This window comes from Pelodiscus sinensis, chromosome 4, assembly GCF_052426305.1.
Source record: "Pelodiscus sinensis isolate ZL-2025 chromosome 4, ASM5242630v1, whole genome shotgun sequence".
NCBI lineage: Eukaryota > Metazoa > Chordata > Testudines > Trionychidae > Pelodiscus > Pelodiscus sinensis.
In genome coordinates, this window is record NC_143055.1 from 110,039,595 (window position 1) to 110,066,050 (window position 26,456).

The window sequence follows — 26,456 nt, forward strand, 5'->3', positions numbered from 1 at the left end:
GATAGAGAGTACGCTTATTAAGTTTGCGGATGATACCAAACTGGGTGGGGTTGCGACTTCTTTGGAGGATAGGGACATAATTCAAAATGACCTTAGCAAGTTAGAGAAATGGTCAGAGGTAAACAGGATGAGGTTTAATAAAGAGAAATGCAAAGTGCTCCACTTAGGAAGGAACAATCAGTTCCATACATACAAGATGGGAAGCGACTGTCTAGGAAGGAGCATGGCGGAAAGGGATCTAGGGGTCATAGTGGACCACAAGTTGAATATGAGTCAACAGTGTGATGCTGTTGCCAAAAAAGCAAATATGATTCTAGGTTGTATCAACAGTTGTGTTGTAAGCAAAACTCGTGAAGTCATTCTGCCGCTCTACTCTGCACTAGTTAGGCCTCAGCTGGAGTACTGTGTCCAGTTCTGGGCGCCACATTTCAAGAAAGATGTGGAGAAATTGGAAAGGGTACAGAGAAGAGCGACAAGAATGATTAAAGGTCTAGAGAACATGACCTATGAAGCCAGGCTTCATGAACTGGGCTTGTTTAGTTTGGAAAAAAGAAGATTAAGGGGGGACATGATAGCGGTTTTCAAATATCTAAAAGGGTGTCACAAGGAGGAAGGAGAAAATTTGTTCCTCTTGGTTTCTGAGGACAGGACAAGGAGTAATGGGCTTAAAGTGCAGCAAGGGAGGTTTAGATTGGACATTAGGAAAAAATTCCTAACTGTCAGGGTGGTCAAATATTGGAATAAATTGCCAAGGGAGGTGGTGGAATCTCCCTCTCTGGAGATATTTAAGAACAGGTTAGATAGACATCTGTCAGGGATGGTGTAGGTGGAGCTTGGTCCTGCCTTGAGGGCGGGGGGCTGGACTCGATGACCTCTTGAGGTCCCTTCCAGTCCTATTATTCTATGATTCTATGATTCTATATCTTTGTCACTGGCACGAGACATGTTAGCTGATGGGAGGGAACTAGGTCAAACTGTAGAGTGGACTCTTGCCAGGTCCATGTGAGACAGCCAGCCATCCTCCTTTCCTCTTTTTGGCCTCTCTGCTCTGTGCTGAGAGGCAAAAGAGAAAAAGTCTTTCTCCTAAAGACTTTGCCATTCATGGGGCTCAGAGCCACAACCAGTAATAATAGCACCGCACAATAACCAACTCATAAGAACACCTCCCAAAGCCCCTGAAGAAAGGAGTAATAGGCCACCTCATGGCTCTCACAGTTTCTTGTGTGACATAGGAGGGTCAGGGACAGATGGGAGCATGCTAAACAGTACAGTGTTTGCTTAGCATGCTCATAGAATAGGATTAGGGCATATGTGGTGATCTGGCTAGGGTATGCTAACTGTGAAGAGATGCTGAGGTAAAATGGATCATCTGAAATATTTAGAACTTTATAAGGGGAAACCCCAAAATAATACCAGGTACAGAAATAATATAGAACATTACCAAACATTTACAAATTATACTAATAAATTCTAGGTTACCAGCTCCTTAATCTTTTGAGCCTGTACACTCTGTGCAGTTTGCACCAAATGCTTTGTTATGAATAAGAATTAAAAAGTTTCCTTAATAATGTACAGTGTCACTTAGAAGAATCAAATTGGCTACTCCTTGGCTGTCAGAGCAGCACCATGTCTCTTGCTATCCCATTCTTTGCTTGTTTTGGCTTGAAGAGTTCCTTAGATTTGAGATTCCTGTAGCTGCATCTCTTTTCATTGAGTTTATCCACAAGCAGAGTTTCTTCTTTTAGTAGGACCTCACTTGTCCTTTGAACTGCATTTCCAGCAATAGGTATTCAAACAGCTCTGTTCATGTACTTCAGGTCCTCTGTGGGTGGGCGGGCTTCTCACCATTTTCAGGATATATTTTCATCTCACAGCTTTTTGATCAATTCCTTTTCCCACTAACTATATTTCCTCCCAAGTTCTCCTCCAGCCTTCATACTCACTCTCTGTCTTGCTCTGGTAAGATTGTAGATTTTATTTCCCTTTCTCTTTCTTCTCTAATTGTGCCTGGCCACATACCAACAGTGACTGAATGCATCCCCATATTCATACTCCACAATCTTTGTACCAAATATACCTTGTGAGGTAGCATTTGAAAATGAATGACTCCTCAGTCAACAGTACCCTTCTGTGAAATGTCTATACAAATTGCACATCACAAAATATGAACAGAAGCTGAAATTATGACTACAATGTGTTCACCAGACAAGTTGGAAGAGGGTGTATGGTAAACCTGTTCCTTAAAGACAAGAAGGGATTAGTTGATGCCTCTAGGTAGGTATGATCAAAGTTGATGGGCAATCAAGTGGCCGTTCTTTGGCAGCAAAGAGAGTGAGGAACAGATTGATCTGTGTTTTAGCACACAGCCACATAGAACTTCTGTCACAAGTAGACTCCGTTATCTCTATTCTCATAGCAGGAAGGAACTGATCTAGGTGTATCCCCCACCCTGAAAGTGCATTTCAAAGGGCGACAACTATAAAAGTGACGGACAAAAACACCCCCAGTTTTCTCTCCTTATTCATCTCTTTCCTCAAAGAAAATAAAAGAACCAGGCTACGGCCCGCAGGGGAGATTTAGACCTGATCTTGCTCAGCAATGTTAGTGGGAAACTCCAGTAGCAATCTCACCATGATCTAAGTCTTGTTTGTTTGTTAAGTTTAGGAAGCATTTTATCTTTATTTTTCTTGTAACCAGCCCTGATTTCAATGCCTTACACTTGTATTCTTGCAAAATAACTGTCTTGTTTTATTCTTTCATGAAACTAATCGGCTGTGTCTACATTGGCTTTCAAGTAGGAATAAGGGATCTTCCAGAAAAGGGCTTATTTTCCGCAAGATCCCGTCTAGACTGGCGCTTTTCTCCGGCAAAACCCTGAGCTGGAAAAAAACGGCAGCCATGTTCATGCAAATGCCGTGGGGGATATTTAAATCCCCCGCAGCATTTGCAATTCCGACTGGTCTCATTAGCATCCCTTTTCCGGAAAGGGGTGCCAATGTAGACACAGCCATCCAGTGCTGTGAACAGTGTAGGTAATTCCATTTAAGGGTTCAGACTGCTGTATATTGATCCCCTTAGAGGAACAATGGACCTAATATAGCTAGACCACCCAGGAAAAGGCTGGACAGTGCACAACACACACTGTTAGGGGGGAATCCAGGAATGGGAGTACATTAAGGTCATCCTTGCAAGTAGTAACCAAGGCTGCTAAAACCCAATGTATGGTTGGTGTTTGATGACAGGTTGCAGCGGTCAGTCTCTGGACCAGGATTGTGGCTGTGCACAGACACTCAAGCTACGATAATACTGCAGGTTTTTTGCGAAAGAACAGCTATTCTTGCGTATAAACTTGCTGGGTGTCTACACTGCACGCGCATTGTCACAAGTAAATTTACAGTAAAGCATCAGAAAAGAGGGATTCTTCTGGAAGAGTTATGCCTCTCCCCACGAGGAATAAATCCTCTTGTGCAAGAGCTCTTCCACAAGAAGGCAGTGTAGACAGGCGCAAGAAACCCCTATGGCTAAAATGGCCATCAGAGCTTTCTTGAGCAAGAGAGCATCCACACTGCCGTGGACACTCTTGCGCAAATGCACATGGCAGTGTGGATGCGCTCTTGTGGAAGAGTTTTTGCACAAGAACTCTTCCGCAAAACAGTTCTTGTGCAAGAAGCTGCCAGTGTAGACGTAGCCTCAAGGTATGGCCCAAGTGCTGTTGGGAGCCCAGATTGGGAATTACAGAAGCAAAGCAGTGAGAGGCACTCCAGTTTGCAGGGAAGGTGGTGACATAGCACCTCCTTCACTGGTCTGAATTGCATCCTACAATGTCAGGTCCCCCACCAGGGCACTCTGCTCTTATTTCTATAGTGTAGGCTGGTTTTACTGTGTCCCATTGATTCACCTCATTTCACCATATTTCTGAGATGTGTACTATATCAATATCCTTATTGAATGCCAGGCACTCTAGTTCACCTTAGTATTTTCACTTCTAGCATTAGTCTAGAACTACCTATACATTTTATCAATATTCAGTTGCTTGCCTTTCATGTGCCATATTTAATTAAGACTCTTCTGCTTGATGCTTCCTGACCAGCTCCTACCTGTAGTTTACCAACAATTTCAAAATAGAGGCTTTTCCTTCCCCAAAAGGTCCCCCAGTTCCTAATAAAGCTAAAACTGTCCTCCCTAGAACCCCATCTCATCCATGCATTGAGACCCTGCAGTATTGTGTGTCTTTCCAGCCCTGTGCATGGAATTAGAAGCATGTCAGAGAAGCTGTCACAGTGGGCTTGGACTTTGCTCTCTTACTTAAGCAGCCTACATTTGGTCTCCAGGACCTCTTTGCTACCTTTCCCTATTGCATTGGTTCCTTCATGTACCATGACCACCAGGTCGGCACATACATCTATCTCACCTTTGCACCCAGCAATTTATTATGTGGTTCTCCCCCTCATCACACATGTGACTCTCTGTGTTTCTGAATAATCAAATATTCCACCACTGTTACTTGGCCCTTTCTAGTCACCCTGAACTTGTAACTTTCCTGGGCTGCTCTCAAGCCTCTTTTCTAGGCTTCAGCAAAGCTAGTCACCACAGCTTTATTTTGCATACACAAAAGGGACAGAGAATCCTTCTGTGCAATCTCATCACTTCCCACCCCCATTAAAAGGGATACTGAAGATTTGTGCGGTGAGAGAGGTGGGAGAAGTCTAGCTACAAGGCCTCATTAGGATCTATGCAGGAGAGATAAAATAGTATAATGGGTGACTTTCTTTGCTTTAATGCTTTGTTTCATACTTAGTGTTTTTTAAATGTATTTTTAAGGGGATTTGTTGCAAAATACTTAGTCCTGCCATAAGTGCAGGGGACCAGACAATCTCTTGTGGTCTCTTCCATGCCTATGATTTATGAAAAATTGATTTGTCAAACAGTTTTAAAAATGTAAATGATTGTTATCAAATTAATGAGTCTCCTCCCATTATAAATTGTATGTAGGTCGCAGTTAAAAATAAGTGATTGACTCATAAATACTATTTTAATAGCCCAGTCAGTGACATAGCTGCCATCATTCTGTGAATTCGATCTTAAAAAAAGGGGAGAAAAACCTTTCCTGTAAATTTATATGGCTGCAGCAAGAGTTGCTCCTGCTCATTATTTGATGACTAATTTTTTAGGGAAAAATATTCCTCAGGTGTAGTGAGCTGGTGAGAAGTGAATGCCAATGCTAGGAGGAACCAGCTGGGCTGCACAGTTTCCTTTAGCTCTCACTAGAGGCGTTTGTTACTTGAAAAAGGAGAGTTGTTCTATGCTGCACATTTTGGGGCTCTGTAACTGTCATTGCAGCAGTGCCTCATCTAGGCTCCTAGAAGACCCAATGTCGGGAAGGGTTTTACAGCTGCTGTTTAGTGTTTTACAAAGGGTACCATAAAACAAACATGTCTTGATGTTGCTTTAAAGTCACCATTGCACAGGGCTGTGGATCTGGAACTTGCTCACACCATAGCACTTTGCCACCGTGTGTGTGCGTAAATTACACCTACATCATTGATGGAAAAGCCACAAGGCAACCCCAGTGCCACTGCCAATAGCTACAGTGGCATCATGTGAAACCTTTAGGATTACTTCCAGAGGAGACAAATGGCCTCTGCCCACTTATCGAGCAGTGAAAATTGTCATTTCTGCTTACCAGTTTTCCTATGGAAAATAATAGCTTGTGGTTATTGTGGGCAGATGTGACAGGACAGTCAATGCCACGCCAGCTGAGAAGAAATCACTTGCAGTTACAAACACAGTAGTACCAGAAAATGCTCTTAAAAGCAACTTGTATTTCATTTCATTTCACAATCCTTCTATTTCTTCTAAGTATTATCTTGTTATTAGTATATGCCAGCTGGCTTTCAGCTGGCTTCCTGTAGGAAAGAATATACATATTGGTCTCTGTGCCCATTCACTTTTTGGTTTCTCTACTGAACCTGCCCGCATGAGTGCCCATTCTGATGGTAACCATGTATGAGCATCTGTCCATGATGGCCTTCATGTATACCCTCATCTTATTTTACAGCTGCCGCATAGTAGCAAGTTTTGTTCTCTGCCAACCTGCAGGGGATTCAAACCCAAGAACTGATAGAGACCAGAGACTCCATATTGCATTTAAGTTACTAGTTATCTCATTTAACGTCCATCTCAAATAATAATATTTGGAATCCAGTTCCTCTGTAGATAAAAAAATAGTTCTCCACAAACATTCTGTAAGGAAACGGTCAGATATGGTAAATGTTTTGTTAAAGTTATAGTTCTTCAGATATACTGAAAAAGATTCATTTTGTTCAGATTCGAGCATACCTTTGGGCACACAAAAGTTTGAATAATTTTTTGGCTGAGAAATCATTTGTCTTTTTGGTCAGGTTTCAGGAAAATCTGCAATACTTTACAGTTCCAGCAGGGGTCAATATGTTTTCATCATTACAAGCCAAAAGCGCAGTGAGAAAGCAGCAAAAAGTGTTGATCCTAATTGGAGCAGACACAAGGATCTTCTATAATCCTCTGACATCCTTTTCAAATAATAATTCTTAGGTGGGTGGTGGGCTGGTGGCTGCAATGCCAGTGCAGACTTCTCTACAATGAAGCCTAACCATTGTCAATTATTTTTGATGTATGCTAGCTTAACGGAAGGATCCTTCTTACAGGTTTTTCTAACCCACAGAAGGGCACTCCTCCTAATTATTGAGCCACAATATAAGTATTCTGTACTCACTGTGTCTAACAAAACACTCTTCCTTCATATATTTATACAAGTGGATAGATAAACAGCTGAGATACATGCTGATATAACAACACATCAAATTGTATTGTTCCAAGTGGTTCTTTTTTTAAAAGAATATGTCAATGCCAGCATTTTCTATACAAATGACTGAATGCAATAAGTAAATCAGGTATCGCTTTACATCTAGCTCTATGGCACCTAAAGAGTTAATAATTAAGTTAAAAGTTTTTTTTATTGGCATACTGGCTAGCTTGGCTGTTATTTATACAAACAATGCCAATGTTTGCGCACATTAAAAAGAGTATGGCAGCTTCCCGAGACAGATTCCAACCCCCGTGATAAAACCCAGCCCTCTAGGCTGAGAGGAAAAATCTGAGCCTCGCTACGTATATTTGCTGATTTTTTTGCTTGCACAAAGCCAAGCCCTGGTGGGGTACAGACATCTTTTCCCCATTCATTCAGGAAATAAAAGTAACAGACGTTTTCAGCAATCCAATTCTAGGAAGCTGGTGTGGGTTTTTAAATAGAATCCAACCCAAGTGAGTCACATTGAGGGATATTTAACAGCTTGTGTGCTGCTGAACATAACATACCTTGTATATGGAGCAGCAAAACAGAGTGGGTGCTGCCCCATTTATACAGTCCTGGTGAAAGGTAGATTCATAGGCTTTTAAGGATATTTCAGGACCAAGTAGTTTTTTCAAAAGCAGCTAAGCACTCCGTTGAAATCACTAGTAAAGAAATATGTGAGTACTTTTGAAAAATCTTCAGAAGTCCTTTCCCGGGTTTCATAAGGGGGCCTGGGTATCCACTTGTATTTGGATTCACTGCACAGGATTCTACAAGTTTTAGGGCTATTTGTATGATCAGAGTGCCAGGAATCTGCTGGTCAGAGCTCCAGCACATCCAGCAGGCTAACAATACAGTGGTCTTAAAGAGACATTTTATTATATATCTCCCTCAATGTTTTATAGTCTAACTAAAAGCCAATAAAACAGTCACTTCTTGCGTTGCTCTCTGAAGGTGAAATGGTGCTGTTGAGACATGTCATGTCGGGGCTTGAAAGGAGCACTGAAAGCAGACATGATGCTTCCTTGAATTCTCCAAGTACACTACTACAGCCCTTTAAGATGCATAACCTACTTTCCCCATGGCACGGGTAGCTGCTTTGTTGGCTGGTGTACATGCACATGAGGTATATGGTATTGTACCATGGCTCTGCCTTACTTCCTGCCTCTTCCCATTCTTCCCCTTTGTGTTGCTCCCTGCACCCCAGAAAAGACTATTCTTCTGGGCCTCTATATGGGATATAAAAAGTAGGGAGCAGGGAAAGACTTTCCCTCTCCTTTCGCCATCTCATTGGATTTTCGTTAGGGAAAGGGCAGATTGTAGCCCCTAAGAAAGCTGCTATTCTCCAGGGCTACGTCTAGACCGGCATGATTTTCCGGAAATGCTTTTAATGGAAAAGTTTTCCGTTAAAAGCATTTTCGGAAAAGAGCATCTAGATTGGCATGGACGCTTTTCCACAAAAGCACTTTTTGCGGAAAAGTGTCCGTGGCCAATCTAGACGTGCTTTTGCGCAAAAAAGCCCCGATCGCCATTTTTGCAATCGGGGCTTTTTTGCGCAAAACAAATCTCAGCAGTTTACACTAGCCCTTTTGTGCAAAAGTTTTGCGCAAAAGGGACTTTTGCCCGAACGGGAGCAGCATAGTATTTCTGAAAAAAGCACTGATTTCTTACAGTAGGAAGTCAGTGCTTTTGCGGAAATTCAAGCGGCCAATGTAGACAGCTGGCAAATTTTTCTGGAAAAGCGGCAGATTTTCCAGAAAAACTGGCCAGTCTAGACACAGCCTAAGGGTATGTCTACACAGCAAAGTTATTTTGAAATAACTTTCCTGGCATCTACACAGCCATTCCGTTATTTCAAAATTAATTCGAAATAGCGGAGGGCTTATTTCAAAATTGGTAAACCTCATTCCATGAGGAATAGTGCCAATTTCGAATTGCTATTTCGAAATAAGCACTGTGTAGATGTTTATTTCGAAACAGGGGGCCTCCAGCTCTTCCCAGGGTGCCCTGCTGGCTGCCCTGGCCTCAAGGCAACTTCTGACCTGATGCCCTGCTGGAACTGGTTCCAACCAGCCTTAAATGTGATTCAACGTCCACTCAGTGTGGATGCGCTATTTCGAAATAGAGAAATGCTATTTTGGAATGCGTTGTGTATGTAGATGTGTTATTTCAAAATAAGCTATTTCGAATTAACTATTTCGAAATTAGATATTTCGAAATAACACTGTAGTGTAGACATAGCCTAAGAACTCCTGGGCTTTGTCTTACCACATTTCCTCTCCGATCTGAAACAGCAGGTACAGATGTCTGCCATTCAGAAGTTTCTAGCTGGCTGCTGTATTTTAACAGCCTTCCTGTGTTTGCATGACTTTTATCTCCATATAATACCTCTTCGGTTCTTTTCTGATGTCCCAGAATCACCTGCAATGCAAGGCAGAGTGTATATATTCATCTTCACAATTATACTTGTCAATGCACATTCAGCATTCCCACCCCAAACAGTTTTATTTTCTCAATGTCTGTGTTTACTATGGGAACTTCACTTGCACACTCAGGCCCTGCATGTTTTAACACCTATTTAGCAAATCTCTTTGGAAATCCATCAGGTTTATCCTGTACCTTCTGGAGTTTTTCCAGTATCTTCCTTTTCACTCTGCAGCTGTTTGAAGTCCCAATTCTGCTTTGTCATAGTGTCTTCCAGCTGCTTTGTGATGGATGACAGTTGTCTCTTCACAACATCCCTCTTTAGCCGCTCCTTTTTCACAAATATATTCCAGACAATGTTGATAGCAAACTTTGAAAGAGCTTTCTTCCCGTTCTGCTTTCAGACCACTGCAGTTTGGAAAGGTGTAAGCAGTCTTCTAATCACGTAACTAACTTCAGCTTCCTCTGCATCAGCAGTGTCTTCCCTATAGCCACTGAGTGACCAATCTGGACTTATTGTACATTTGCTATGTCTATCTACCTTGTCCATAGTGTATGACTTTACCTTCACCTGACCTAGGATTGGATTCGTCCATCTGGCTTAGGCCATTGTGCAAGAAATTGTTTAATTTCCATATTTGATGCTCGTTTCCAGATGCTGGACATACTAGCTACGTCTATATTGGCAAGATTTTGCGCAAATACTCTTTTAACGCAAGAGTTTTTGCATTAGAGTATTTGAGTAAGAGAGCGTCTACACTGGCATGTGCCTTTGCGCAAAAGATGTGCTTTTGCGCAAGAGCATCTATGCCAGTGTAGATGCTCTCTTGTGCAAGAAAGCTCTGATGGCCATTTTAACCATAGGGCTTTATTGCGCAAGAAATGTATGTTGCCTGTCTACACTGGCCTCTTGCGCAAGAACAGTTGTGCAAGAGGGCTTATTCCTGAGCAGGAGCGTCAGAGTTCTTGCGCAAGAAGCCCTGATTTTATACAGTAGAATGTCAGTTTACTTGCGCAAGAAAACACGGCCAGTGTAGACAAGCAGCAAGTTTTTGCGCAAAAGCGGCCACTTTGGCACAAGATCGCGCCAGTGTAGACACAGCCACTGAGTATCATCTTGGGCATGACCCGCCCTTCTGTGAATGTTTTGTAACCTAATTTCACTTCCTGAGGCTTAGCCTGCAGAAAGAACACATAAGCATGTCTTAAGCACACAGTGGTTGGACATAGTTTTCCATAGTGACACAGAGCAGGTTAAAGGACTTGGGGGAAGGGGAGAGAGGCTGCTATAGCAGAGGAAACAGCAGCAATCCTGACTAATTAGGGGCAGCTGAGAAAGGATGGCTGCAAATCAATAAGGGCCAGGTGAAGCTGATTGGGGCTGCCCCGGGGCCTCTTTAAAAACCCTCCCTGAGGGAAAGAAAGAAAGAAAGAAAGAAAGGGAGTAGGAGTGTGGAGAGGAGGAAAACAACCCAGTGTTAAGGAGACTCAGCATGGAGGAGCAAGAGGAACCACCAGCCCTGCTAAAGGCTACAGGGGGAGGTGAGGAGTTGAGCAGAGGGTGTTGGAGGACTCCCTTACCCCCCCCTTTGGGGCAAGAAGAGGGCTTTCTGATCAGCTGTGATTGGCCCAGGGCTTCAGCCCAATACAACATCCTTTATGCTAAGGGCCAGGAAGGCCCAGGGACAAGAACTCTGCAGGTAAGGGCCCTGCTGCAGCCCTCAAAGTGTGGGACAGTGGACAGAAAAGTGGTCACGGTCTCAGGAGGGAGACTAACCCTGCCACAATAGTCAGAGGCTGTATCTGTGTTTCTTCCATAGCTCTAATCATCTGCCCAACCTAAACTCTGGTTCTCTAAGAATTGCTCTGCAAAAGATCGGTTGGATTAACCAGATGGCATAATTTTCCTCTTGCTTTTATGAGAGAAGTCAGTAGACTCACTTCTGAGTGCCAGCTGAAGGAATCTGGAGTAACAGTTGGTCAATGCTCACCTGGCCCTTGTCTGATTTCCCATACAACACTGCTTTCTTAAGAAAAGTGACCTGTTAGTGCTTTTAGAACTAGAGCTTCCCTCTCCGGCTGTGGTTCGGTTGGGCAGTGAATTACATCTCCTCATTCAAATAGTGCAAAAGGTGGCAGCTTCTGTTTTGGATGGCCAGTTCTGAGAGCAATCTGTAGACATCTGAATTTGCTTGCCTTTTCGGTCACTCCTGAGCACCATCCTGTCTTCATGGATATTAATTCACTGGCAGGTGGGAGGATGCAAGTCAGTCCATGCTGCTGATTCTTTTTGTTATTAACTCTTTTTCCCAACACAGCTAGTTCACCCAGGAAGGTTTTGAAGTGGATCAAGCTCTCTGCAAACTACCAGCTACAAGGCCAGTGCGCTAAAGGCAGCGATCTGTAGTCAACTGAAAACTATGACATCAATGCCTTGACTCCAAACTGCACTCTCCACTAACACTAAGACTCTGTCTATACTACAGGGTTTTTGTGCAAAAACCCATGGAGCGTCCACACTTCGAACATGTTTTTGCGCAAGAACATTTACAACAAAATGGCAGAGCAGAGGTATGTAGGGATACCTCTCTCTACGAGGAGTAACTCCTTTTTGCACAAGAATTCTTGAGCAAAAAGGTGTGTGTGGACCCGCAACAGGGGTTTCTTGCACAAAAAGAGCCTATCACAAAAAGCGCAGGTATTCTGATGGCCATTCTATGAATGGCCATCAGAACTTCCTTGTGCAAGAGTGCCCATGCAGTGTGGAAGCTCTCTTGCACAAAAGCACATCGCTTTTGTGATGTGCTTTTGAGGTGTGGACGTACTTTTGCACAAGAAGTTTTTGCAGAAGATTTCTTCCGCAAAAAGCTTCTTGCGCAAAAACCCTGCAATGTAGACAAAGACTGACTGAAGATTAGCACTAGTGGTCAGGCTCACTGAGTTGGGAGGAGGAGGCAAATAGAGCAATTTCCCAGAGGCCTGGGTGATTCAAGAAAGGCCCCCAGCCACCGACATTAGTGCAGTGGGACTAAGGTAGGCTTCCTGCCTGCTCTTGCTCTGTGTTGCTTCCCAGAAGTGGTCAGCACTGTCCCTGCAGCCCCTGAGGGTGTCTCTGCGTGCCACCCCACCCTGTGCTGTCTCTGTAGGACCCATTGGTCAGGAACCTGCAGCTGATGGGAACAGTGGGGGCAGTGCCTCTGGGCAGTGGCACAGACACCCCTGGCCTCCCCATCCTAGGAGCCACCACCAGAGGTAAGCACCATGACCCAACCCCCTACTTCAGCACAGAGCCAGCACCATCATAACTACCCTGCCCCAGCCTAAAGCCTACACCAAACTCCCTCCCATAGTCTGCATCCTGTTCCTCCCCATGCTACAACCCCATGCCCCATCCCAGAGCCTGGGCCCCACCATCAACCTCCTTCCCAGAGCCTGCACCTCTCCCACACCTCAGCATTGCACCCTCTGCCCCCTTCCTGCCCACAAAAGCCCTGCTTTCACCTGGTGAAAGTGTGAGAGGATTGGGGACAACTGAGTGACAGAGGGAGGGGGATGGAGTGAAGGGGGGGGGCAAGATCTCAGGAAAGGGGTGTGGCCTCAGAAGGGGTGGGGCAAAGGTCTTTGAGTTTGTTGAATTAGACCATTGGCAATCCTCCCAGGCAGGCACATACAAGCCCTGGGTGTGACAAAAGGGCAAACCCAGCAGCACAGCTGGCAGCTCACTGGGCACCAATCAGTGCAGGCACAGCACTGCCCAAATGTCAGGTGTACCTCACCTGCACAGGCGTGGCTTGTACATGCATGGGGATTGTTCTGCCCCAGGGCCCAGAATTCCTGTCAGAGGACCTGTTACCAGCACTTGCCAAAACCCTGATTTGTGAGGTTCTGCAACAAACGTCCCATGTGGTCCCCCTCAGTAGCTTCATGATCTGGTCAGGCTGTGAATTTTGGTGCCATTTATGTGTTGCGAGCAGCAAAGAAAGCACCACCTTTTTCACAGCTGCAAGGACCTAACTCTGGCTACAAGAGAGCAATTCCTGGATGAGGGAGTTGCTACCTCAGATTAAGCTTGGAGAAAAAACAAGATTATGGGAAGTGCTTTGATGAACTAGCTGGGACACTGCCTAACCCTTCAAAGGCTTCTGTGTCCTTCCCCCACCAATTGGTCCCTGGCAATCCTGCTACTTATGTAACATCAGCAGCGTAAACATTCTTCTTCCATTTCCAGCCTTCTAGAAACCTTTGTCCCTTCGCCCCAGGCCTACACATGTTACCTCCAGACTGAACTATTGTAACGCACTGCAGCAGAATATGGAAGCGAAGCTCAGGCTCCTTCCCACTAGGGCAGAACAGTTCTGTCTGCCTCCAAATGGGCCCAGCAGCCGTGAGCACATCACCCTCTCTGCCACCCTCCACACCTGCTCCACATCCGCTCTTATTCTAGATTGAGACCAAGTCAGGAAAGGTCAGGACCCTGTCTGACAGCATTGCTGTCTGTGACCAGTCAAAGCTACTGAATTCCCTTGCAAAGCTACTGAATTCCATTGAGCCAGATGATCTAGCCAGCTTCCTATCCACTTTATAATCTCCTCCTCCAAGACGTACTACTTAAACTTGCTGGCAAGAATACTGTGGGAGACCATATCAAAAGCATTGCTAATGTCAAGTTATATCTCAACCACTGCTTTCCCCAAATGCACAGTTATCTCATCGCAGAAGGAAATTACATTGGTCAGTCATGACTTTCCTGTTGTGATTCCTGATCACCTGCCTCTCTTCCAAGGGTTTCAAATTGGATTCTCTGAGGACCTGGCTCCATCATTTTTCTGGTGACTGAGGTAAGGCTGACTTGTCTGTAGTTCCCTGGATACTCCTTCTTCCTTTTTTAAAAGATGGGCATTGTTTGCTTTTCCCCCAATCATCTGGGACCACCCTGGATTGCTACAAGATTTCAGAGATAATGACCAATGGCTCCTCAATCACACCAGACAACTCCCTCCATGTTCTTGGATGCACTGCAGCTGGCTCCAGGGGCTTGTGCACATTCAGCTTTTCTAGGTAGTCTATAACCTGTTCTTTCACCACTGAGGGCTGCTCACCTCCTCCCTAGACTGGGCTGCCAAGTGCAGCTGTCTAAAAGCTGACACTGTCTGTGAAGACTGAGGGGGGCGGGAGTACATTGAGTACTTCACCTTTTTCCATTTTATCTGTCACTAGGTTGCATCTCCCATTCAGTAAGCTGCCCCAAATGTTCTTTTCTTCTTAATATACCTCTAGAAACCCTTTTTACCTTCCACCTCTCTTGTTAGCTGTGACCCCAATTGACTTTGGCCTTCCTGATTACACCCCTGCATGCTTGAGCCATATCCTCCTAGTCATGTTATAAGCTTCCATTTTGTATTTAAGCTCACCAAAGATTTCTCTGTTAAGCTAAGCTGGTTGCCTGCCAAATTTTCTATTCTCTCTGCACATTGGGCTGGTTTGGTTCCTGCAAACTCAATAAAGTTTCTTTAAAATACAGCCAGCTCTCCTGGACTCCACTCCTCTTCATATTAGTCTGCTTTTCTGAAGTCCAGGGCCCTTATTCTGCTGCTCTCCTTTCTTCCTTTTGTCAGGATCCTGAACTCAACCATCTCATGGCCACTGTTGCCCAGGTTGCCATCTACTTCTACTTCCTCCATATTTGTGAGCAGGAGGTCAAGAGCCGCATGGTACCTGGTTGATATCCTGAACACATTTCAAAAACTTCCTGGATTGTCGGTGCACTGCTGTCTTGCTTTCTCAGCAGATGTTGGGGTGAAGTTCCCCCAGAGAAGCAGGGCCTGTAATCTGGAAACTTCTGTTAGTTGTCTGAAGAAAGGCTCATCTACCTCGTCCTACAGGTCTGTGTCTAGACTGGCAAGTTTTTCCGCAAAATCATCTGCTTTTTGCGGAAAAACTTGCCAGCTGTCTACACTGGCCACTTGGATTTCCACAAAAGCACTGACGATCTCATGTAAGATTGTCAGTGCTTTTGCGGAAATACTATGCCGCTCCCGTTCGGGCAAGTCTTTTTCCAAAAAACTTTTGCGCAAAAGGGCCAGTGCAGACAGCAGAGATTTGTTTTCCGCAAAAAAGCCCCGATCGCGAAAATGGCGATCGGGGCTTTTTTGTGGAAAAGCGGATCTAGATTGGCCACGGACACTTTTCTGCAAAAAGTGCTTTTGTGGAAAAGCATCCTGCCAATCTAGTTGCGCTTTTCTGAAAATGCTTTTAACGGAAAAGTTTTCCGTTAAAAGCATTTCCGGAAAATCATGCCAGTGTAGACGTAGCCGTAGTGTATACCAGATGCTGATGCTCACCACAACATTACCCTTGTTGTTCTCTCCTCTAATCTTAACCCAAGGGTTCTTCACAGGCTTCTTCTCCAGTTTCACACTGGAGCTCTGAACATCATACTGCTCTCACATACAATACAATTCTCCACCCTTTCTCCCTCTCTTATCCTTCCTGAACAGTTTACACCCATTCAAAAGTGTTCCAATCCTGTGAATTACCCCAAGTCCCTGTTGTTCAAATCACACCATAGTTTGACTTAACCAGGACTTCCAATTCTTCCTGATTTTCCTGCTTTCATTCACATGCAGTCTGAAACTCTCCTAACCGTGATTCTCTGGTCCAGCAACATCCATGGTCTGGCACAGATGTTGCAGGACCAGAGAATCCCAGTGGAGGGCTGGACCCCTGTGGGCTGGTAGGGTAATGGGCTGTCCTCAGCAAGTTCATAGTGGGGCTGCCCAGTCAATTTGGGAGACCCTGGATGTGGCTGCCTGGCAGAACTGGGAGTCCTGGTAGCTCAGTGGGCAGGTGCCCCAGTACTGCACATGTGGCTGCCCCGTGGCTCCCAGAGCCCCAGTACTGCACATGTGGCAGCCCAGTTGGTTCAGGAGCCCCAACACTGCACATGCAGCTGCCTGGGGTGTCTCGGAGCCAGGACAGCAATGGCTGCCCAACAGGGTTAGCAGGGCAGTAGGGCCAGCAGGAGGTGGGGAGCTGGCTGGAAGACCAGCAGCCAGGCCGGAGGGCCAGTAGCAGGAGTCCAAAAATTACCTCCCATAGTACAACAAACTCCCTCATCCAGGACTGGTTAGGTCCTGAGGGTGCTGGACCAGTGAGATCTAACCTGTACCAGCTCCTAAAATAAGCTGATTTTGCCCTATTATCTCAGTAGGGATTAGGTGGCACCTCCTCCATAGTTTTCCTGCTGGTATCCCACTTCCCCACTCACCTCAGCTCATAGGTCTCCATCGTCCAGCCAATCTAGTTCAAAGCCTTGCTCACTAGGGGTATGTCTACACTACAGGACAAGGTCAAATTAAGATATGCCATTTCAGTATGTTAATTGTGTAGCTAAAATCGAAGTACCTTAATTTGACTTTTGGTGCTGTCCACACTGCAGGAAGTCGAAATGAGAATGCTCTCCCTTTGACTTCCCTTACTTCTCATGGAAGCAGGACTATTGCCATCAATCAGAGCGTCTCCTCAGTTCAAATTAGCGTGTCTTAACTAGACCCGCTAATTCGAACCCTGGAAGTTTGACAGAGGCACTTTCGATCGTTCCTTGTCCCGTAGTATAGACATACCCTGGGTTAGCAAGCCTGTGTATGAAGATGTTCATTAGGTGATCCCATCTCTTCTTAGCAATTCTTTTTCATGGAACAGAATTCTATGGTCGAAGAACTCAAAACCATATCTCCAACACCAGCTGTGCAACCACGCATTTACCTCCAGAGTTCAATGGGATCTGGGCCTTTTCCTTCAATAGAGAGGATGGTTGAGAACATGACTTGTGCCTTAAAGTCTTTTATCATTCTTCTGAGAGCCACATAATCTGCAATGACTTGCTGATGGTTATTCTTGGCTGTATCAGTGGGGCCCGTGTGGAGAAGTAGGAAGGGACAGTGGTCTGAGATCTTGATAGTCTTGGTAAACATTCTGTCACAACCTAAATTCTTGTTCCATGTAAGTGGCACCCTTCAAGTTTCTCCATCTGGAAAGCATATGGATGACTCTCTTCCCTTTAGGGGGAGTTGCCAACAGCCACCACCCATCTCCTTCTCTTGGGAGTGGTGATCGTGGAATCCCCATCCTTAGGACCATGCCTTCCAGTCAATGGGATCTCTTCTGATCCTTTCCCTCAAATGACACTTCCAAACCATTCTCCACCGTAGTATCTGTGCAGAGAGCCTGAACATGATTTCTTTCTTCTCTCTGCATTAGGGATACATGGCTTCTCTTCCTTCTTCTTCTGGAGATCAGATGCTGCCAATTTTCTTCCCTATTCTACATTGCCCTTTCTGATTCTTCAGTATACTGTGTTTGCAGTAACAAATGCTGACTTCTATCCAGAAAATTGTCATTGACTCTGATACAATACAGGGTTGATACTTGGGTCTCTAATCCTTTAATTTCCTCCTCCAATATGGACACTGCTTGCACTTTGTACAGATGAAGTTGCTTCTATCCTTGGGGAGAGAGACAGACAAATTGATCACTATCAATATTGTCTTCCATCTAAGAGTCTCTTCAGATGTTGTATTTACTGCTCACAGAAGCCTGAAAGGCAAAAAGACTCTGTGGGAACTCCCCCGAGGCGAACTCCTTCTCTTCACAGCTCACTTGGTTTGCAATGGGATGTTTTTTTATATAAAGCTGCTGGCTGGAAACAATTGCTCCAGCTGAAAGCTTTCCTTTCAATCAACCACTCAAGGCCCACCTGGAACAACAAAACATTCATAATTCACACTTTTCAAACAGTCCCTGCAACTGTCATATGATCCCAGTCAGACACTCAGACATTCAACCTACCATCTTACAACACAACCTCCCATAATGTTGCACTCATCATAGCTCTTCTCGGATGGTTCCCAAGCAAAAGTCCTATGTTTGCTTCTCCTCTGTTCATAGCTCATTCAACTCACAACTTTCTACTGTTTACTTCTCCTGATCATACCTTGGTTTTCCATACACCGTTCTTTTTCTGAAGTCTAGGACAGGATTCCGCAAAGCAAAAGTAAGGGTTCCATGAGAATGTGACACTCCCCTGCCTCCTCTCAAACTGACTGGTATTTTTTTCCCCTCGACAAAACCCCTAAGGGTTCTGTGGCCAAATAAAATTGGGAAACACTGGTCTAGACTCTTGGAAGTGAGGTTTAATTAAATGCACAACTTTGCACCCCCCCAAAAAAGGAACAAGACTCATGAAAGCTGCTTGATCAATAAAAATGATAACTTCAAACTTGCACCCACATATTTTGTACCACTTTGCACATGACAAGCAAGTTTTACTTGCACACAGATTTTTGCATCTACAAATATACATTCAGTTACCTGATTTGTCTATTCAAATGCTGATTGCCACACACTACTGTGAGTTTTGTACCTGTAAAATCTGCACGCACAAGTTTACAAGCCCCAGAAAGTCTCCACCAACATTGTCACAGTTGCTTAGCTCCTAACAATTATAGTCTAATTAGATTCAGCATTCAGAGCTGCCTCTAGCATTTGAAACAAAAGTAATTTGGTGCTAATAAATGTGATAGACAGTTCTAAAGATTGAAGTTCTCTGTTTATCCACAAATCATATACTGCATGGGAAATAGCAATGCAAGATTCCCCATACTGCCAACTCAGGGCTTGTCTTCACTTATCCCAAGATCAATGCACCAGAGATTGATCTCTCAGGGCTTGATTCGTTGAGTCTAGAAAGGATGCGCTAAATCTACCACCGATGGTGCCCCTGTTGACCCCGGTACTCCGTTGGCTCATGAGGAATAAGGGATGTCGACGGGAGAGCTTCTCCCACCAACCTTAGAAATTTGACCAAATTTGCCAGTCTCACATCTGGAGTTGCATATCTTAAGTCGACTTTCTCCTGTAGTATAGACCTGGCCTCACATACGGTTCAACCTTGCCTTGGAAGGAGCACCTCTTAAATTGAGCACATAAATAATTTTACATGGGTCTGAGACTACCAAGAAATGTACTAACTCCTGCCAATAATTATGAATTTTTGCAGTAATATGGACCCTTTTCCAATAGGAAAAACAAAAAAGCCTTTCTGCATGACCACCACCAGACTGCCCTCAGCTGACGACAACTTATAGTAAATACTGACCTGTTCTATTGGAATCCCAGAACAGGCAGTGAAGAGCCCTACAGCCCATTTACCAGTTGAATCATTCAATCTATTGCACTCTAGACACTGGACTGAGATTACCAAGTCATTTAATAAAAGACCCCACATGTACAATTCTCTCTAGCAACTGCATGAAGAATCTAAAGGCACTTGATTTTGGGAAAAAAAACATTTTTAAAAATTTCAGCAAAATAAAACTCTCCCTCTTGACAAATGAGACTTTGAAGTAGCACAGAACTATTTAGGGGACAGGTTTCCCTCCTTATTTGCCTGACACACAGGAGTCCTTCAGTTCCAGAGGTAGGAATCGTATCTAACCTCAAGAGCACATCCAAAAATAAATTGAGTGAGATGGGGGCTAGACCTGACTTCACTTTCCATTGCCCGTCAAGCTACTCCTCCAACACTGGGACAGCCCACTGTGTGTGGGTGGAGACTCAGGCTTCTCCCGCCCCCCCACACTGGGTCACCAGCAAAGCTGGGCCACTTCTAGAGTAGCATTGTTCAGAGAACCCTAGTGGGGCATCCTCAGGATATGGGAGGACTTTCAGTCTCTCCCTTGGCCCCTGTAGGGGACTTGTCTTTGCCACAGGCTTTTCAGCATCCCTATCCTCTTTCAGGTTCTGAGAGGGCTTGGAAGTGAGGTTTATAACCCCCTCTACTATAAGGGTGTTCAGTAATGGAGCCTAGGCCTTCCACTCCATCAGGCTCCAACCCAGGGCCCTATGAAGGCAACAAAGCAAAGCACCCTAAAATGCCTCTAAGCTGCCTCCCAGGATGGCCAGGTGTCTGAGTTTTTACTAGAATACCTAGTCAATAAAGGATCCTGGCAGCTTTAATCAGTGCAACTGACCAAACCATTAAAAGTTCAGTTGGCCACAGAGGCTGACTCAGTGTGACTCCTGGAAGCAACTGGCATATCCCTCTGGCTCCTAGGCACAGGGGCCGACAGAGGGGGCTCTGTGGGCTGACCTTGACCACAGCACAGACTCCAACCTAAGCATCAACTCTGCAGCTCCCATTGGCCAGGTGCTGCGGTCAATAGGAGCTATGGGGTAATGCCTACAGACAGAGGTGGTGTGCAGAATGCTCTGGTCGCCCATGCCAGCCACTTCTGGAGCCACCTGAGGTAAATGCAGCACAGAGCCTGTACTCCAAATTTCTCCTGCCTTAACATGAAGCCCCCTCCATATGCTAACTCCCTTCCAGCGCTCACCACCCTTCACCTCCTTCTGCACTCCAAACTCTGCTCCCTGCTGCGAGCCTCCTCCTGCACTCCAAACCCTTCATTGCCAGTCCCTCCTCAGAACTCTCTGGAGCCCTCTCCTCACCTTCCCAACCCTCTCTCCCAGTCCAGAGCCCTCTCATTTCTGGGCCCACCCTGAAACCTGCACCTCCAACCCAACTCACTCGAACTTCTCAGCTATACTCCCCAGCCCAGTGCTTGTACCCCCAACTGGACACTTTTCTTTCTCTCCCCAACCCATAGCCCCAGTTTGGTGAAAATGAATGGCTGAATAAGTATGAGACAGAGCAAGCAATGAACGAAGGGAGAATAAGGTAAGAGGTGAGCCTCAGAAACAGAAAAGGGCTATAGGAAAGGGGCATGGTGACAGCATGGCAAGGACATTCAACATCTCTAAGGGCATTTCCTACCATTCACTTACCTCTTCAGTCTCAAACTCCCATGTCAGAGCACAAAATAATATTAAAAAAAAAAAAAAAAAAGGTGTGTGTGGGGCGGGGAGGAGTAACAACTTTTTGCCTGGCTAGGCTCAGCTTGTAAGCCCTTTGTCATACCAGGGGCTTCTATGGTTGCCTCATTCAGACATCTCAGCCTAGACCAATTCTTCTCCCCTGTCTGCCCCCATCTGAGCTATCTGGCTTCCTTCCAAGCTCCTTCCTCCTGCTACAAAATGCAGAGGTAAAGGGGAGGAGTTCCTTCATTTCTAACTTGGGGTTTGTCACCCCATCACACAGCTGGATAAGATACACAGAGGAATAACATGGGTTTGATTGGGAGGGGGAGAATGGTGAATTCACTCAGTAGTTCTCCCTTTGAGGTTGAGAGAGACTCATCTGCTGTTATGACTGGTAACCACAAGCTATGCCAGTGTTGGATATTTTTCTTTCTTTTTCTCTTGTGTGTCTGATTTTTCCCACATTGTAAAATGTTAGAAGTCCAAGATCGCATTGAGAAGTGGGGTTGGTATTTTCAAATGCACCCAAATCACTTAGAAACAGCCATTTGGCTTTCAATGAGACTTGTAAATTGCTGAGGCAGTTTTGAAAATAATTTTCTTGGTCTTTGTTTCTTGTACCAGATATGGAGGCACTGATAGCAGGTGTGCTGGGCTTCTGGCCTGGCTTCTCTGGGTTGGAATTCAGTGGCCATGTCACAGAGTAATCATAGAATCATAGAATCATAGAATAATAGGACTGGAAGGGACCTCGAGAGGTCATCGAGTCCAGCCCCCCGCCCTCAAGGCAGGATCAAGCTCCGTCTACACCATCCCTGACAGATGTCTATCTAACCTGTTCTTAAATATCTCCAGAGAGGGAGATTCCACCACCTCCCTTGTCAATTTATTCCAATATTTGACCACCCTGACAGTTAGGAATTTTTTCCTAATGTCCAATCTAAACCTCCCCTGCTGCACTTTAAGCCCATTACTCCTTGTCCTGTTCTCAGAAACCAAGAGGAACAAATTTTCGCCTTCCTCCTTGTGACACCCTTTTAGATATTTGAAAACCGCTATCATGTCCCCCCTTAATCTTCTTTTTTCCAAACTAAACAAGCCCAGTTCATGAAGCCTGGCTTCATAGGTCATGTTCTCTAGACCTTTAATCATTCTTGTCGCTCTTCTCTGTACCCTTTCCAATTTCTCCACATCTTTCTTGAAATGTGGCGCCCAGAACTGGACACAGTACTCCAGCTGAGGCCTAACTAGTGCAGAGTAGAGCGGCAGAATGACTTCACGAGTTTTGCTTACAACACACCTGTTGATACAACCTAGAATCATATTTGCACTTGTCCCTCACACGGGGGCCCTGTCAAGCCCCTGGGCCTCCTGGAACCACAACCCTGCATCTCCTGTAACACAGATATGGTTATAGGCCAAAGCCCTTCTCCCCCAGGTGGTGTGGCCCACCATCCAGAATCTATGGTAAACGCCCCGCTCACCAGAGCAGTGCGGCCTACTGGCCAGAGTCTCTGGGAAATGCATCTGGCCCCTGGCTCGAGAATTGGAGAGGTGGTAGGGGGACCCAGGCCTTCCCTACACCACCTGGTCCCAGCCCAGGGGACCACCTTGGGTTACTTCCTACCAGTCTCTGCTGTCTTCCTTTCAGAGCCTTCCTCCATATCCTCTGCTGTGGCATCAGGATCTTGCTGGCTGATCTCCGGGGTCAGTCCCTCTGAGGGTTTTCTTGCAGGAGCTAGAGCAGCTCCTCCTTCCTCTTCTGCAGCCAGCCCAGACTGAGCCTCTCTTGAGGTTTTTATACCTGGGCTGCAGTCTGAGCATGTCCGGCAGAGCTGTGGGGGCAGAGCTTCTTCAGGCAGGTGCGCCTGGTCAAGGCCAGCTTTCCCAGTGCAGAGCTGGCACACCCTGTCACAAGCAGCGATCAATATCAAGACGATCACCTTTCACGTTTTTACCTGAGCCCTCAAAAATCACCGTCCTCTCTGTTCTGGCTAAATATGGAACACCCATAGCATGACAGATTCACTGACAACTTTGCTCAAACATTTTTTTTCTCTTATCCTTCTAATGTCCAGTTTGCTGCTTGACAACAACTTTCCTCTTATGAGTTGGAAGAGGAAGGAGGAGCCTGAGGAAAAAAGCACTAGATTTAGATTCAGGAACACAGGGGTTCACTTTCTATCTCTAGGACAAACTTCTTGCATGACCTTGCTTCCACAATTCCTCATCTGTAAAACGGGGGAATAAAATTTCTTTTCTCTTCCCTTATCCAGTTTATTCTGTGTAGAATGTCCACCCTCTGAGACCAGCTGTATGCACAGTGTCTAGCAAAGTGGGCTCTTGATCTCAGCTGTGGCCTCTGGGCCACAAATACAAATTATCTGTATAAATAATAATACAGATGGCAGCATTTCAATGGCTTAGCAGGTATTAAGGGTTGCTAACTCTCCAGGATTGTCCTGGAGTCTCCAGGAATTAAAGATTAATTTTTAATTTAAAAATTATGTCATTTGATAAAGTCTCCAGGAATTCATCCAAAGTCAGCAGCCCTAGTGGGCATACAAAGCACTGTGGGATGAAAGGTGTTATATAAATAGCAAGTATGCTTGTGTCTAATGCATTTACATAATCTTAAATTCCTTGCCTGGCATTTCACTTTGCAGCTTACAACACAGCAGAACTTTCTGGAACAATCAGTGCATCTAAACGGTGCTGTGCCTTTTGCTTTTCAAATATTTTATTACGGGAATGAAAACAAAACATGCTCTACACAAAGCAGGCCTTCCTGCTATTTTTAGAATGAGTTATCCTAGACTCCATGTTCATATTTCACAGACCTGTGTACAATTAATGATGTGTGTCCTTCCTTCTTCTGCTAATTGATGCACAATCTTTTGGGAGGCGCATGTCATTATCTAATGTAATCATGCAAAAAATGGGAAAAGAAAAATATATTTTTTTAAAACCTTTGTGTCATATCTCAGTTGAAGAGGAATTTTCCCGCTCCTCCATTAAGCTTACAATGTTCAGGACGCAGGGGCAGCCTGTGAGCCTAGGCAGACTCAGCGGTCGCCTAGGGCGCCGCCGGCCCTGATGATGTCACAGAGCACCCGGGCACCCAATGATTATGTCTCAGCCATTGGCAGCCGTGCAGGTGGGGACACCGATTGCGCCTTCTGCCTGGGGCACCAACTGCCACAACTAGCCTTGGGCCGCTCCTGTCAGGACGTTATACGGTCCCCAGGATCCCCACTCTTTGAATATTGTTAACCTTTAGTTCTCTAATGCCTCTAGCCCTCCTTTACTCATAATCACTGCTTAATACATTTCAGAGAGGTAGCCGTGTTAGTCTGTTTCAGCAAAAACAAGAAGGACATCCTGAACTAAGGTCTAAATAAACACATAGGCTACGTCTACACTGGCATGATTTTCCGAAAATGCTTTTAATGGAAAAGTTTTCCGTTAAAAGCATTTTCAGAAAAGCACATCTAGATTGGCAGGATGCTTTTCCGCAAAAGCACTTTTTGCGGAAAAGTGTCTGTGGCCAATCTAGACACAGTTTTCCGCAAAAAAGCCCCATTCGCCATTTTCGCGATCGGGGCTTTTTTGCAGAAAACAGTACTGTACTGTTTACACTGGCCCTTTTGCGCAAAAGTCTTTCGGAAAAAGACTTTTGCCCGAACGGGAGCAGCATAGTATTTCCGTAAAAGCACTGACCATCTTACATGAGATCGTCAGTGCTTTTCCGGAAATTCAAGCGGCCAGTGTAGACAGCTGGCAAGTTTTTCTGCAAAAGCAGATGATTTTGCGGAAAAACTTGCCAGTGTAGACACAGCCATGGAGTGGTCCTCGCATTATAGTAGATAATTTTTCTCCCCTTCTCACCACTGTTGAAGATGAGTAACATCCATTCTGATGTAATTAGTACTGTTGTCACACTCCCATCTCTGTATCCTTTTTTCTTTCTTTTTCTCTTCAGCATCTGCAGGAAAGCCTCAAACGGGGAAGTGGGAAGGGGGTGAGATACACTTACCATTCTTTAACATCTTTTCACTACACTCCTTCCCTTCAGGGAGGCATTGAATAACAACTGAGGAATATCTCAGAAGGAAGGCAAGTATGGATGGTGATAACTCAGCTGTTGTTACCTGCACAACATGTGCCATGTTTGTCGTCCTCCCAGAAGAAAGAAGGGCTTTCATTTGCACTAAGTGCAAGCTGGTTGCCATTTTGGAAGAAAAAATTAGAGGACTGGAGGCCCAAGTATCAACCCTACGTTCAATCAGAGGATAAAGACTTCCATGATAGAAGGCAGTGTTTAATTCTGCAGCCACAGCAGGCTGAAGAGCCAATCAGGGCAGTATAGGACAAGGAAGAAAACTGGCAGCATGTAACCTCTAGAAGGAGAAGGCCAACTCAGGTATCCCCCATTCCTGTAGAGGTATGTAACTCTTCTGCTGGGTAGGCCTGGCAGCAACCAGGGCTGGGTTCAATATCTTGGGGTCCATCTGACACAGAACTGGCTCAAGCTCCCACCCAGTAACCTGGGAAATTCACACACCCCTGGGTGCTTCTGAGAGGCAATGCTTCCCCACTCGCCAGCACTGAGTCTGAGTGTAGGAAAGAAACATTTAATGAAACAGAGAGAGAAGTCATACGGCATTAACTTGGGAAAATACCACAGAGTTCATAGCCCAAACATGAGCTAAGCCGCCCGCCCGCGCCCCCCCCCCCCCCCCGGCCAAGAATCACCCGAAGTCCCAAAGTCTGACACCCCAAAAGTCTCTGTCCCTGGTCAGTTCCACCCAGAGTCCAAAAGTTCACTCGCAGGGTTTTACCTCCCAACCTGGGTAGAAATGGGGGTGGGGGAGATAGATAGGGGGCACCTTACAAGCCGCTCCACCAGCTGTCTTGTTCCATGCCACCGGATGCTCCGCTGGTTGCCTGCCGCTGCTCCTACCAGCTGTGCCACACCGCTGGTCGCCGCTCCTTGCCTGCCGCTGCTCCACGCTGCTGGTTGCTGCTCCATGCCACTGGTCGCCGCTCCTACTGGCCACGCCACGTGACCAGCCAGTGATTCCCACCAGCCACTCTGCTGGCCACCGCCGCTTTGCTGGATGCAATGGGTCTCGCTCCCAGCCAAACCAGTGATTTCAGCTCTTAGTGATTTCAACTCGTCAGCCACCACTTGGACTGACAAAGGATTCCAACTTCCACTGGACTAGCAAAAAGACTCCTCGTGGAGTCTGCTTTAGCTCTGTCCTTAACACAAAGGGGGAAAGAGGCAGGTTGGGCCAGTCTTTCAGCTCACACCTGCCAGGTG